The 11,498-nt window shown below is 39.2% G+C and overlaps 1 pseudogene; it reads right to left on the minus strand.

Moving 5' to 3' along the window:
• Nucleotides 1-651: 651 nt before the first annotated feature.
• On the minus strand, nucleotides 652-1,959 carry LOC101037924 (microtubule-associated protein RP/EB family member 1 pseudogene; annotated as a pseudogene).
• Nucleotides 1,960-11,498: the final 9,539 nt, after the last annotated feature.

Genomic DNA, 11,498 nt, shown 5'->3' on the forward strand with positions numbered 1-11,498 from the left:
TTAGTGCACTGGCAAAGTATTCGGATTACAGTGGAAGGCTGTGGACAACAGATACCGAAAACACCCCAGCCTTGCAGATCCCGAGGTAATGACAGCCTTCACTAACGACTCCCTTTGCCAGAGGTCCAGAAAGAGCTTGCAGCATGATCATCTACCTGCTGCATTTCCAACTCTAAGCAGCAAACTTCAAGGAGCCAAAGAGGAGTCCCCAATGGGCAAAGGGAGCAGAGAAGAGAAACATGGTAAATATAAACCCAAAAGACAATAAAATGGGATACAATCACCACTGAAATCCCAGAGATGTCGGCAAGTCCCAAAAAGTAGTTGTTAGATTAAAAAACTGGGCACACCTCACTTCCGCAAAAACATAATACATAGAAATTTCGGAGACAACTGGAAAAATAGACAAATGCTCAATGAAAACCAAGCCCTTCAACTCAAATATCTCAGGGCTGAAACACATCCTCTATTATTCAGGCAACGATGCCTCTTGCCTTTTAGCAAGGATGCAACTGGTCAATGACACCAAATGGCTTTACAGGGCAACTTTTTAAATGTTCCTTTTAGACCAAAGCCTGGGCCTGTGAGGATTCAAACAGCCCTGTAAGACCTGTGTCAGCAGGTTCCAAAGGGTCCAAGGTCTCACCCTTCCTTCCCAGACACAATGTCAAATGCAAAATCTCCTGTCATGTACATTTTATATTTTGAAATATGGAAACATATTTTAAATACTCTTAAGGCATTTATTTATTACAACATTCTCTGATTTCACATTAGCTTAAAATTCAATTCAGTCTTTACATTACTCCGCTGAGGTCGCCGCCTCAGCATATGACATACACCTCCTCCAGCACTCAGTGTGACCCGCATCCGCAGTGAGCCCCACGTCAGCCTTTGTTTCCCAGGTGAACCAACTAGATGTTGATACTGCTCTGCTACAAGGTAAAAGCTCCTAACTCAAACTTATTGGAAAAGGAGTGAAACGTCTGCAAAGTGCACTTTAAGAAGAGGTACTTTTTGCTTATGAAAAGAAACCAGTGAGTCCGCTAAGGATAATAAAAGGGAGTATTTTACAGTTAAGCACATGATTTGGAGTGAAGAATTCGGATGTTACTCTGCTGGTCCAGGCTGTTAATACTCTTCTTGCTCCTCCTGTGGGACCCCTTCATCAGGTATCCCAAAGCCTTCATCTGTGGCATACAGAATGTCTACAATCCTCTGCAATACAGGGTCATTTCCCCCTCATTCTCCTGGCAAATCAATTCAATATTCCATAGCTTTCCGAATTAGACGCCCCTCTCTTTCTCCAAGTCTTCAACAGTAAGTTTCAATACGTTGACCTGCTGCATCAACTCAGCTGCCTCGTCATCCCCATTGCCCACACCAGGGTTCTTCTACACCACACCGGGGCCAGCCTGAGGAGCCGCAGCAGTTCTCTGTGTTGAGATGGGCCTCTGGGGAGCTGCACTAATAGAACTGAGAAGTTTCTTCGGTTTATTCAGAGCTGGAGCAACGAGGGAGGGAGCCACTGCAGTTTCTTGACCTTGTCTGGCAGCCACAGGGTCATAGTCTTTCCCATCATAGTTTGCATCAAAAAACTTATTGAACCACTGAACAAATTCAAAATTGTCCTGAAATTTTCCTTTTACTAATTTGTCCACAGGAATTATTTTGTCAACACCCATCCTCTTAAAACCTGCTTGTAGTATTTTGAAGTTCTGGATGTACTCATGTTCTAGCTTAGCTTGGAATTTCACTTTCTTCAAGGCAATGGAGCCAGGAAACAGCATGTCCATAAACTGACAATAGGCAGCCCCCGAGCACAACTGTTCAATCTTTGTCAGATTCAACTGCAGAGACTCATTGATCCAGGCCAGCATGTCATGTCGACTTAGATTATCACTGGTCACTGACGTTGAGTATACGTTCACTGCTATCTTCGGCTCTTGGCAGAACCACGTCCACTGCCTGAGATTCACTTTAGTACATCACCATGGATGAGAGTAAAACTGATGATGTGAGCAAAGGGTAGTTAGACACAACTCTAATTGCCCAGGTGCTTGGCATATATAGAAACAAATTGGTCCCATTTGCAAGAAATTTCACTATTACTAAGTAGCTAGCTGGTAATGGAACAGTTCAGTCCATAGAGCCACAGTGAACATGCCTCACAAATCAAATTTATTCACTTATGTATTACTTCATTAATGTAATAAGTATTTATTGAGTATCTATTATGTGCCAAGCATTATACTGGGCCCTAGGGATACAGCAGTGAACAAGACAGACACGATTTCCAACTTCAAGGGGTTTATTTTGTTTGCACTAGCAGAAGTATAGAGGTTAAACACTCAGCAGCCAGGCTGCCTAGGGTGTAAATTCCGGCTCTTCTGCTTACTAGCTTTGTGACTGTGGCAAATTACTTTCCTCCTCTGAGAGCCTTAGTTTCCCATCTAAAAGATTGTGATAAAAACATTATCTAACTCACTGAGTTAACATGAAAATTAACCAGGTTAATGTCACATGGTAAGTACTACATAAGTGTTGGATATTTTTCTTAGCTATGTTCTGCAATGTCTGCTGATCATTCTGGAAACAGCCGTCCACAATCCTTGAATTACTGCTTCCAAGGTACAGTGTGGCTCCTCTTACCACTCACAATGAAGATTTTCCTAAATCTGAGGTAAAGAAACCAGTATAACTTCAAGACCTACTACCATTAAACTCCAAAAACAAATCTTTGTCATCTCTCAGCCTCAATTACCTCATCTGTAAATGAGAGCTTGTAACTAAATGATCTTGTACTAGTGGTGGTTAAAAACACTGGGTTTGGTGGCCAGGCATGGTAGCTCATGCCTGTAATCCCAGCACTTTGGGAGGCTGAAGTGGGTGGATCACAAGGTCAAGAGATCGAGACTATACTGGCCAACATGGTGAAACCCTGTCTCTACTAGAAATACAAAAATTAGCCAGGCATAGTGGCACACACCTGTGGTCCCAGCTACTTAGGAGGCTGAGGCGGAAGAATCGCTTGAACCCAGGAGGTGGAGGCTGCAGTGAGCCGAGATTGCACCACTGCACTCCAGCCTGCCAACAGAGCAAGACTCCATCTCAAAAAAAAAACCACTGGATTCAAATACTGGCTTCACTACTAACTAGCTTCATGATCTTGAGCAAGTTCATTTTAAGAGCTTTTCTTTGTTTTTGGTACTCTGCAATTTTAGTATGATATATATAGGAGATTTATTTTCACTCATTCTACTTAGGAGTCATGCTTTTTGAATTTCAAGACACATTATTCATCAAGTCTGAAAAAAAAATTTTCACTATCTCTTTAAAAATTAGCTCTTCCCCATTCTCTCTAGTACCTCCTTTAGGAATTCATTTTAGATGCATATTGGACGTTTTGTCTATCATCCATGTCTTGTAACCTCTCTTCAAGGATCTCAAATAGTGATTTAAACACAAAGCCCTAAAATATCAAGACATGCCCTCAGTAACTTTAGCTATAAAACTCCTGCCAATTAACCTAGTCAAACAGGCAACTCAGTCAAACAAATAGTTTGGCTAAATTTTTTAACTTGACTAGTCATCTGAGTGAACTAACTTAAAACTCTTGTTTTTTATTTTACATTAAGTTCCGGGATACATGTGCAGAATGTGGAGGTTTGTTGCATAGGTATACATGTGCCATGGTGGTTTGCTGCACCTGTTCATCCATCATCTAGATTACCTCCCCTTGCCCCTACCCCCGACAGGCTCCAGTGTGCGTTGTTGCCCTCCTTGTGTCCATGTGCTCTCATTGTTCAACTCCCACTTAGGATTGAGAACATATGGTGTTTGGTTTTCTATTCCTGTGTTAGCTTGCTGAAGATGATGGCTTCCACCTTGATTCACGTCCCTGCAAAGGACATGATCTCATTTCTTTTTATGTCTACATAGTATCCCGTGGCATATATGTACCACATTTTCTTTATCCAGTCTATCATTGATGGGGATTCAGGCTGGTTTTATGTCTTTTTTATTGTAAATAGTGCTGCAATAAACATACATGTGCATGTGTCTTTATATAAAATGATTTATATTCCTTTGGGTATATACCCAGTATTGGGATTGCTGGGTCAAATGGTATTTCTAGTTCTATATCCTTGAGGAATCACCACACTCTGTTGCACAATGGTTGAACTAATTTACACTCCCACCAACAGTGTAAAAGTGTTCCTATTTCTCCACAGCCTCACCAGCATTTATGGTTTCTTGACTTCTTAATAATCGCCATTCTGACTGGCATAAGATGGTATCTCATTGTGGTTTTGAGTTGCATTTCTCTAATGATCAGTGATGTTGAGCTTTTCTTCATATGTTTGTTGGCCACATAAATGTCTTCTTTTGAGAAGTGTCTGTTCATATCCTCTGCTCACTTTTTGATGGGGTTGTTGCAGAGACACAGCAACAACAACAAAAACGTCAGGCCAATATCCCTGAAGAACACTGATGTAAAAATCCTCAATAAAATACTGGCAAACCAAATCCAGCAGGACATCAAAAAACTTATCCACCATGATCAAGTCAGCTTGATCCCTGGCATGCAAGGCTAGTTCAATATATGCAAATCAACTAGTGTAATCCATCACATAAACAGAACCAAAGACAAAAACCACATGATCATCTCAATAGATGCAGAAAAGGCCTTTCACCAAATTCAGCATGTTAAAAACTCTCAATAAACTAGATATTGATGGAATATATCTCAGAATAATAAGAGGTACTTAAGACAGACTCACAGCCAACATCATATTGAAGAGGCAAAAGCTGGAAGAAGCATTCCCTTTGAAAACCAGTACAAGACAAGAACACCCTCTCTCACCACTCCTATTCAACACAGTATTGGAAGTTCTGGCCAGGGAAATCAGGCAAGAGAAGGAAATAAAATGTATTCGAATAGGAAGAGAGGAAGTCAAATGGTCTCTGTTTGCAGATGACATAGTTCTATATTTAGAAAACCTCTGCAGCCATAAAAAAGGATGAGTTTATGTCCTTTGCAGGAACATGGATGAAGTGGAAACCATCATTCTCAGCAAACTGACACAAGAACACAAAACCAAACACCACATGTTCTCATTCATAAGTGGGTATTGAACAATAAGAACACATGGACACAGGGAGGGGAACATCACAGACTGGGGCCTGTTGAGGGGATGGGGTGCTAGGGGAAGGATAGCAGGGGGTGGGGAGATAGGGGAGGGATAACATTAGGAGAAACACCTAATATAGGTGATGAGGGGATGGATGCAGCAAACCACCATGGCATGGGTATACCTGTGTAACAATCCTGTACAACCTGCACATGTACCCCAGAACTTAAAGTATAAAAAATAAATTAATTAAATAAAATAAAAAGAAAACTTCATAATCTCAGCTCAAAAACTCCTTAAGCTGATAAGCAACTTTCACAAAGTCTCAGGATACAAAATCAATATGCAAAAATCACAGGTATTCCTGTACACCAACAATAGACAAGCAGAGAGCCAAATCATGAATGAAAAGCCATTCACAATTACTGCAAAGAGAATAAAATACCTAGGAATACAGTAACAAGGTATGTGAATGACCTCTTCAAGGAGAACTATAAACCACTGCTCAAGGAAATAAGAGAGGACACAAACAAATGAAAAAACATTCCATCCTTATGGATAGGAAGAATCAATATCATGAGAATGGCCATACTGCCCAAAGTAATTCATAGATTCAATGCTATTCCCATCAAACTACCATTGAAATTCTTAACAGAAGTAGAAAAATCTACTTTATATCTCATATTGAACCAAAAAAGAGCCCATATAGCCAAGACAATCCTAAGTAAAAAGAACAAAGCTGAAGGCATCATGCTACCTGACTTCAAACTATACTGCAAGGCTACAGAAACCAAAACAAGATGGTACCCTTACCAAAACAGATATATAGACCAATGGAACAGAACAGAGGCCTCAGAAGTAATGCCGCACATCTACCATTGTCTGATCTTCCACAAGCCTGACAAAAACAAGCAATGATAAAATGATTTCCTAGTCAATAAATGTACTGAGAAAACTGGCTAGCCATATGCAGAAAACTGAAACTGAACCCTGTCCTTACAGCTTATATAAAAATTAAGTCAAGATGGATTAAAGACTTAAATGTAAAACCCAAACCAAAAAAATCCTAGAAGAAAACCTAGGCAATACTATTCAGGACATAGGCATGGGCAAAGACTTCATGGCAAAAATGCCAAAAGCAATTGCAACAAAAGCCGAAATTCACAAATTGGGATCTAATTAAACTAAAGTGCTTCTGCACAGCCAAAAGAAAAAAAAAATTATAATCAGAATGAACAGGCCACCTACAAAATGGGAGAAAATTTTTGCAATCTACCCATCTGACAAAGATCTAATATCCAGAATCTACAAGAAACTTAAGCAAATTTACAATAAAACTTTTTTAAATGCTCTAAATATCTTCAGCCAAGGCTTTCCAAAGTTATTCTCAGATGAAAAGCCAAATCTCATTCTGGTAGAGGATACAAAAGTAAGTAAAATGAAAATGATTTCAGAAAAAATTAATCATCTCCTAAGTTAGAAGCTAGAAAATATTTGCTAAAGCATTTAGAAATAAACTTATACTATTGTCACATACTACAAAGGAAGAAGACCAAGTTGGTACTTTGCTAGTTAATTATTTGCATTTAAAGTGGAGAACAGTCTCTCAAACTATTTTGCAGTTGTCAAATTTTAATGCAAAATACTTTCCTTAAGTCCATATCAAAAGTTGTAATTGCCCTACTATCATGTGCCTAGCACTGTGTATGATTCTGAGGCTATACAAGAAATCAAACACACGGCCTTTCTCCATAAGGTATTTGTAGTCTCCTTGGGAAAATAAGCTAAACACATGAAAGAAGAAGAACAGAGGGAAAAACACTTTCATCTAGCATCTGCTATATGCTGAGAATGTTCACATCTAATCTTCACCACATTCCTGTAGGACATGTTATGCATTCATTCATTTAATGATGTACGTATGTTCAAAGTCATACCACTAGAAAGAGAACAAGTTCAGATTCAAACTCAGATCTGGTGCTAGAGCCATTATATCAACTATACTACACTGCCAAATGTTTAATTACACAAATTAAGTAAAGGGTACTGAAAGAGAGAGGTAGCATAGCATGCTGCTGAATTAATGAAATTTGGAGTTAGACTGACCTGAGTTCAAATATCAGCTATGTGACTTTACAAGCTACTTAACCTCCCTGGACCTCTTTCTTTGTCTATAAAATATGTACAGTAATTAAATAATGTACATAAAGGATTTCACATAGTGCTTTCCATAGTAAACAATAAATAGCAAGCATTATTAGTATAACAGGGAATTTTTACGTTAATTTTTAAGCCACAAACTAATTTTTCCACTTTTGTATGCTAAGGGAGGAGGCATATTTCAAACCAGTGGAGATATGTTCCCTTCCCCTCTTGGAGATTGGTGGGAAAGGAGAAGAAAAATATATTTCATAGCCTCTGCTAGTTCTTTTACACTGCTAAAATAAGGTACTCTGGAAAAGATGGACTAATATACATAAAAGATACTTTGAATATGCAAAGGAAGGCCCTACGCAATAAGGAGTGGAAAGCCAAGTTATTCTCAATAACATGGCAATATGAAACCTCTCAAGCAACCCAAGTCTTGAGTTGACTACTGGATAATATAAATAAGAATTGTAAGAGTTCAAAGAGGAGGAGATAAAATGGGAGGTTGTCTGTGACATATCACTCCACTGATCACCAGGTTTCATTCAGCTAATTATGCTGCACAGTAGGGACGTCTTTCTTTCTTCATTGTTTCATGGGCATAGCTTTCAAACCATCCCAGATAATGGAGACTCAAGTTTCCTTCTATCAAGGAGTAGCAAGCCACTGGGCCTTTTTGCTAGAACTTTAGAACAAGCCATTGAGAAGGAACTAGAATAATCAGAGAAGGTTGTCTGAAAAAAGATGGGTCTTTGGTTGGACCTCAGAGCATCGACTAGACTCAATGTGCAGTGGGAATTGGGAAAGGGAGATTTCAGGAAAAAAAGATGGAAAAAGAAATAATAACTTGATGAGTCTAGAAAAGATATTTGCCTTGGAAAACAAAGGGCTCTAACTGCCTCTAAAGCACAATTATCAATGTGGCCCCAGGCTTTTTTTGATGTCCACATTGAAGGAAAAGACAGCTAATGGCTAAGCAGCTCTGCTCGGGTTAGGGGAGGAGGGTGAGGATAGAACTAGGATAGAAAGGAATGCCTCTCTCCACATGTAGACCTGGCAGATTACTCTCATACAAGGTCACAAGCTAGACTATATAAGGGTTATTGAAACCACTGTTTCCCCTCTCAATCCAACATTCTGACTCTTACTAAATGACCATACTTAATCTCTCAACTATAAAAAGCAGGTAGCACCTCCTTCCATACTTAACCAAATCAGTTAAGATTAAGTTTGGCTGCATTTAACAACAAAAAGTAATAACAATAACTGTCTTAAACAAAATGGAAGTTTCTTTTTTTTTCTCATGTAAAGAAGTCTAGAGATAGATAAGGAGTCCAGAATTGTAGCACCTCCACAGCCATCAGTCATCAGAGGCCTAAGCTCTATCTCGCTCTTCTTTCTTAGCTTGTTGCCTCGTCTTGTGGCTGAGTTGGCTATTCAAGCTTCAACCCCATTTCATCTATGATTAAGTACAAATGAGCAGACAGACTTATCCCTTCCCTTTACCAAAACTCCCTAGATATCCCATGCAACACTTTCATCTTGTTGGCCAAAATAAAAATAATAGCTAGAATTTCTATAGCATTTACTATGTGCTAGGCTCTGCTCTGAAAGCTTTACAAATAGAAACTCGTTTATTTTTCAGAGAAACTCAATACAACAGGTACAATTATTATATAATTTTATAGAAGCAGAAATGAAGGCATAGAGAAGTAAATTTATAGCTAGTAAAGGATGAAGCAGAGATTTAAACACAACCTACATAGCCTGATTCCAGAACATGTGTACCTAACCACAATGTTATACTGCCAAAACAAGCTACACCTCACCTAGCTTCACAGAGAACTAGTACTCTTTTTATTGGGGAGTAATTAACTCAGCAAAATATTGAGGGCTTTTACTGGGGAAGAAAGAGGAAACTGGTGTGAAAAAGCAAAGCATCCTCCGCAATATCTATGTCAAAAGTTCATCGAGATAACCTGTGAGAGCACAGTGAAATACAGTAAAAAGCAGTATACACATAATGCTGGTAAAGCAAATTGCTCTGTCAGTCCCCAGAAAAGTATTAGATAATCCTCTGGACATTCTGGGACATTTTCTCCTGTTGGCCCAGGGAAACTCTACCAGATCAGAGCTGGGAGTGGCAAATGCTACTGTTGGTCTCTCCAACGTAAGAATGTAAGAGTAGTGTTTGGCTGCATGTTCTCACTCATAAGTGGTTGTTGAACAATGAGAATACATGGACACGGAGAGGGGAACATCACACACTGGGGTCTGTCAGGGGTTGGGGGGTAGGAGAGGGATAGCAGGGGGTGGGGAGATTGGGGAGGGATAACATTAGGAGAAATACCTAATGTAGGTGATGGAGGGAAGGAGGCAGCAAACCACCATGGCATGTGTATACCTATGTAACAGTCCTGCAAGATCTGCACATGTACCCCAGAACTTAAAGTAAAATTTTAATAAAAGACTGGTGTTTAGTAGGGATCCCTTGAAAAATCCCCTTCAAGAGGAATGTATGCCTTTCCAAAGAAAAACCATGTTACAAGGAAACTCTCTCATCACCGGACTGTTCCCCTAGAGTAGTTAAAGCCTTAGACATAAAGCTAGCTAATGCAGCCTGACCACATGACAGGAGCTTGAATTTATTTTTATTTTTTTTGGATGCAACCAACCACCAATTGAAAATATTCATGTTTTATTTTAATTTTCTAGTGGCCAAATTTCATTTACTTATTTGTTTAATTTCTTTTCTTTTTGCATTTCTAAATTTATTTTTTATTTCAATAGGTTTTAGGGGAACAGGTGGTGTTTGGTTACATGAATAAGTTCTTTGGCGGTGATTTCTGAGATTTTGGTGCATCCATCACCCGAGCAATGTACACTGTACCCAATGTGTAGTCTTTTATCCTTCACCCTCGTCCCTCCCTTTCCTCCAAGTCAACAGAGTCTAATGTATCATTCTTATGCCTTTATGTGTGGAAAATGGTGTGGAGATTCCTTAAAGAACTAAAAGTAGATCTACCATTTGATCCAGCTATTCTACTACTAGGTATCTACCCAGAACAAAATAAGTCATTATATAAAAAAAAATACTTGTACACATGTTTATAGCAGCACAATTTTCAATTGCAAAAATTGGTACCAGCCCAAATGTCCATCAATCAATGAGTGGATAAAGAAAATGTGGTGTATATATATATAAGCAGTATACATATAATACATATAACTGAGTAGTATTACATAGTGTGTATTACATGTCTATTATATGGTGTGTATTACATGTGTATTACACACCATGTAATACTACTCAGTCATAAAAAGGAATGAAATAATGGCATTCACAGTAACCTGAATGGAGCTGAAAAGTATTATTCTACATGAAGTAACTCAGGAATGGAAAACCAAACATTGTACGTTTTCACTTGAAAGTGGGAGCTAAGCAACTAAGTGAATTTAGGCAGAGTATCAGTGAGGGTTCTCCAAAGAAACAGAACCAACAGGATATATGTATATGTATATTAAAAGATTTATTTTAAGGAATTGGCTCACACAACTGTGGAGGCTGGCAGGTCCAAAATCTACAGGGAAGGCCTGCAGAATTTCTATGTCACAGTCTTGAAGCCGAATGTCTTCCTCTGGAGGAAACCTCCATTTCTGCTCAAAAGACTTTCAATTGATTGGAGGAGGCCAGCCCACATTGTAGAAGGTAATCTGCTTTACTTAAAGTCAACTGATTATAGCTGTTAATCACATCTACAAAATGCCTTCACAGCAACATGTAAACTGGTATCTGAGCAAAAAGATGAGCAAATTACCAAGTTGACACATAATATTGACCATCACAGGTGCCAATGCTGTGCAAAAGAAAACTCTCCAGTCAATTTTCAGCCATTTATGTTTTTAAAAGGACTAAAGAATTAATTTTGCGTGAAGTGCCTAGTCCCTGAATGCCTGGGCAGCCCTGCCCCTAAAATATGTGGTCATGCTCTCCATACGATCAGTCCTTTGCTGAGTGCTACTCCTGTTGGGCTACTGCTACTGCTGTTGGGCTACTCCCAGGACGCACCTATTTGGTCTATAATAGTAGTTGTGGGGAATATTGGGCAGAAGCTGAACTTTCTCTAGGACCACCTAAGACAAACCCAACACAACCGCTTCTATTGCTCCTAAATCTGCTAATACATACTGATAAGAAGTGCTGTCCACTTTATG

Source organism: Saimiri boliviensis, chromosome X, assembly GCF_048565385.1.
Source record: "Saimiri boliviensis isolate mSaiBol1 chromosome X, mSaiBol1.pri, whole genome shotgun sequence".
In the NCBI taxonomy this organism is placed as follows: Eukaryota; Metazoa; Chordata; class Mammalia; order Primates; family Cebidae; genus Saimiri; species Saimiri boliviensis.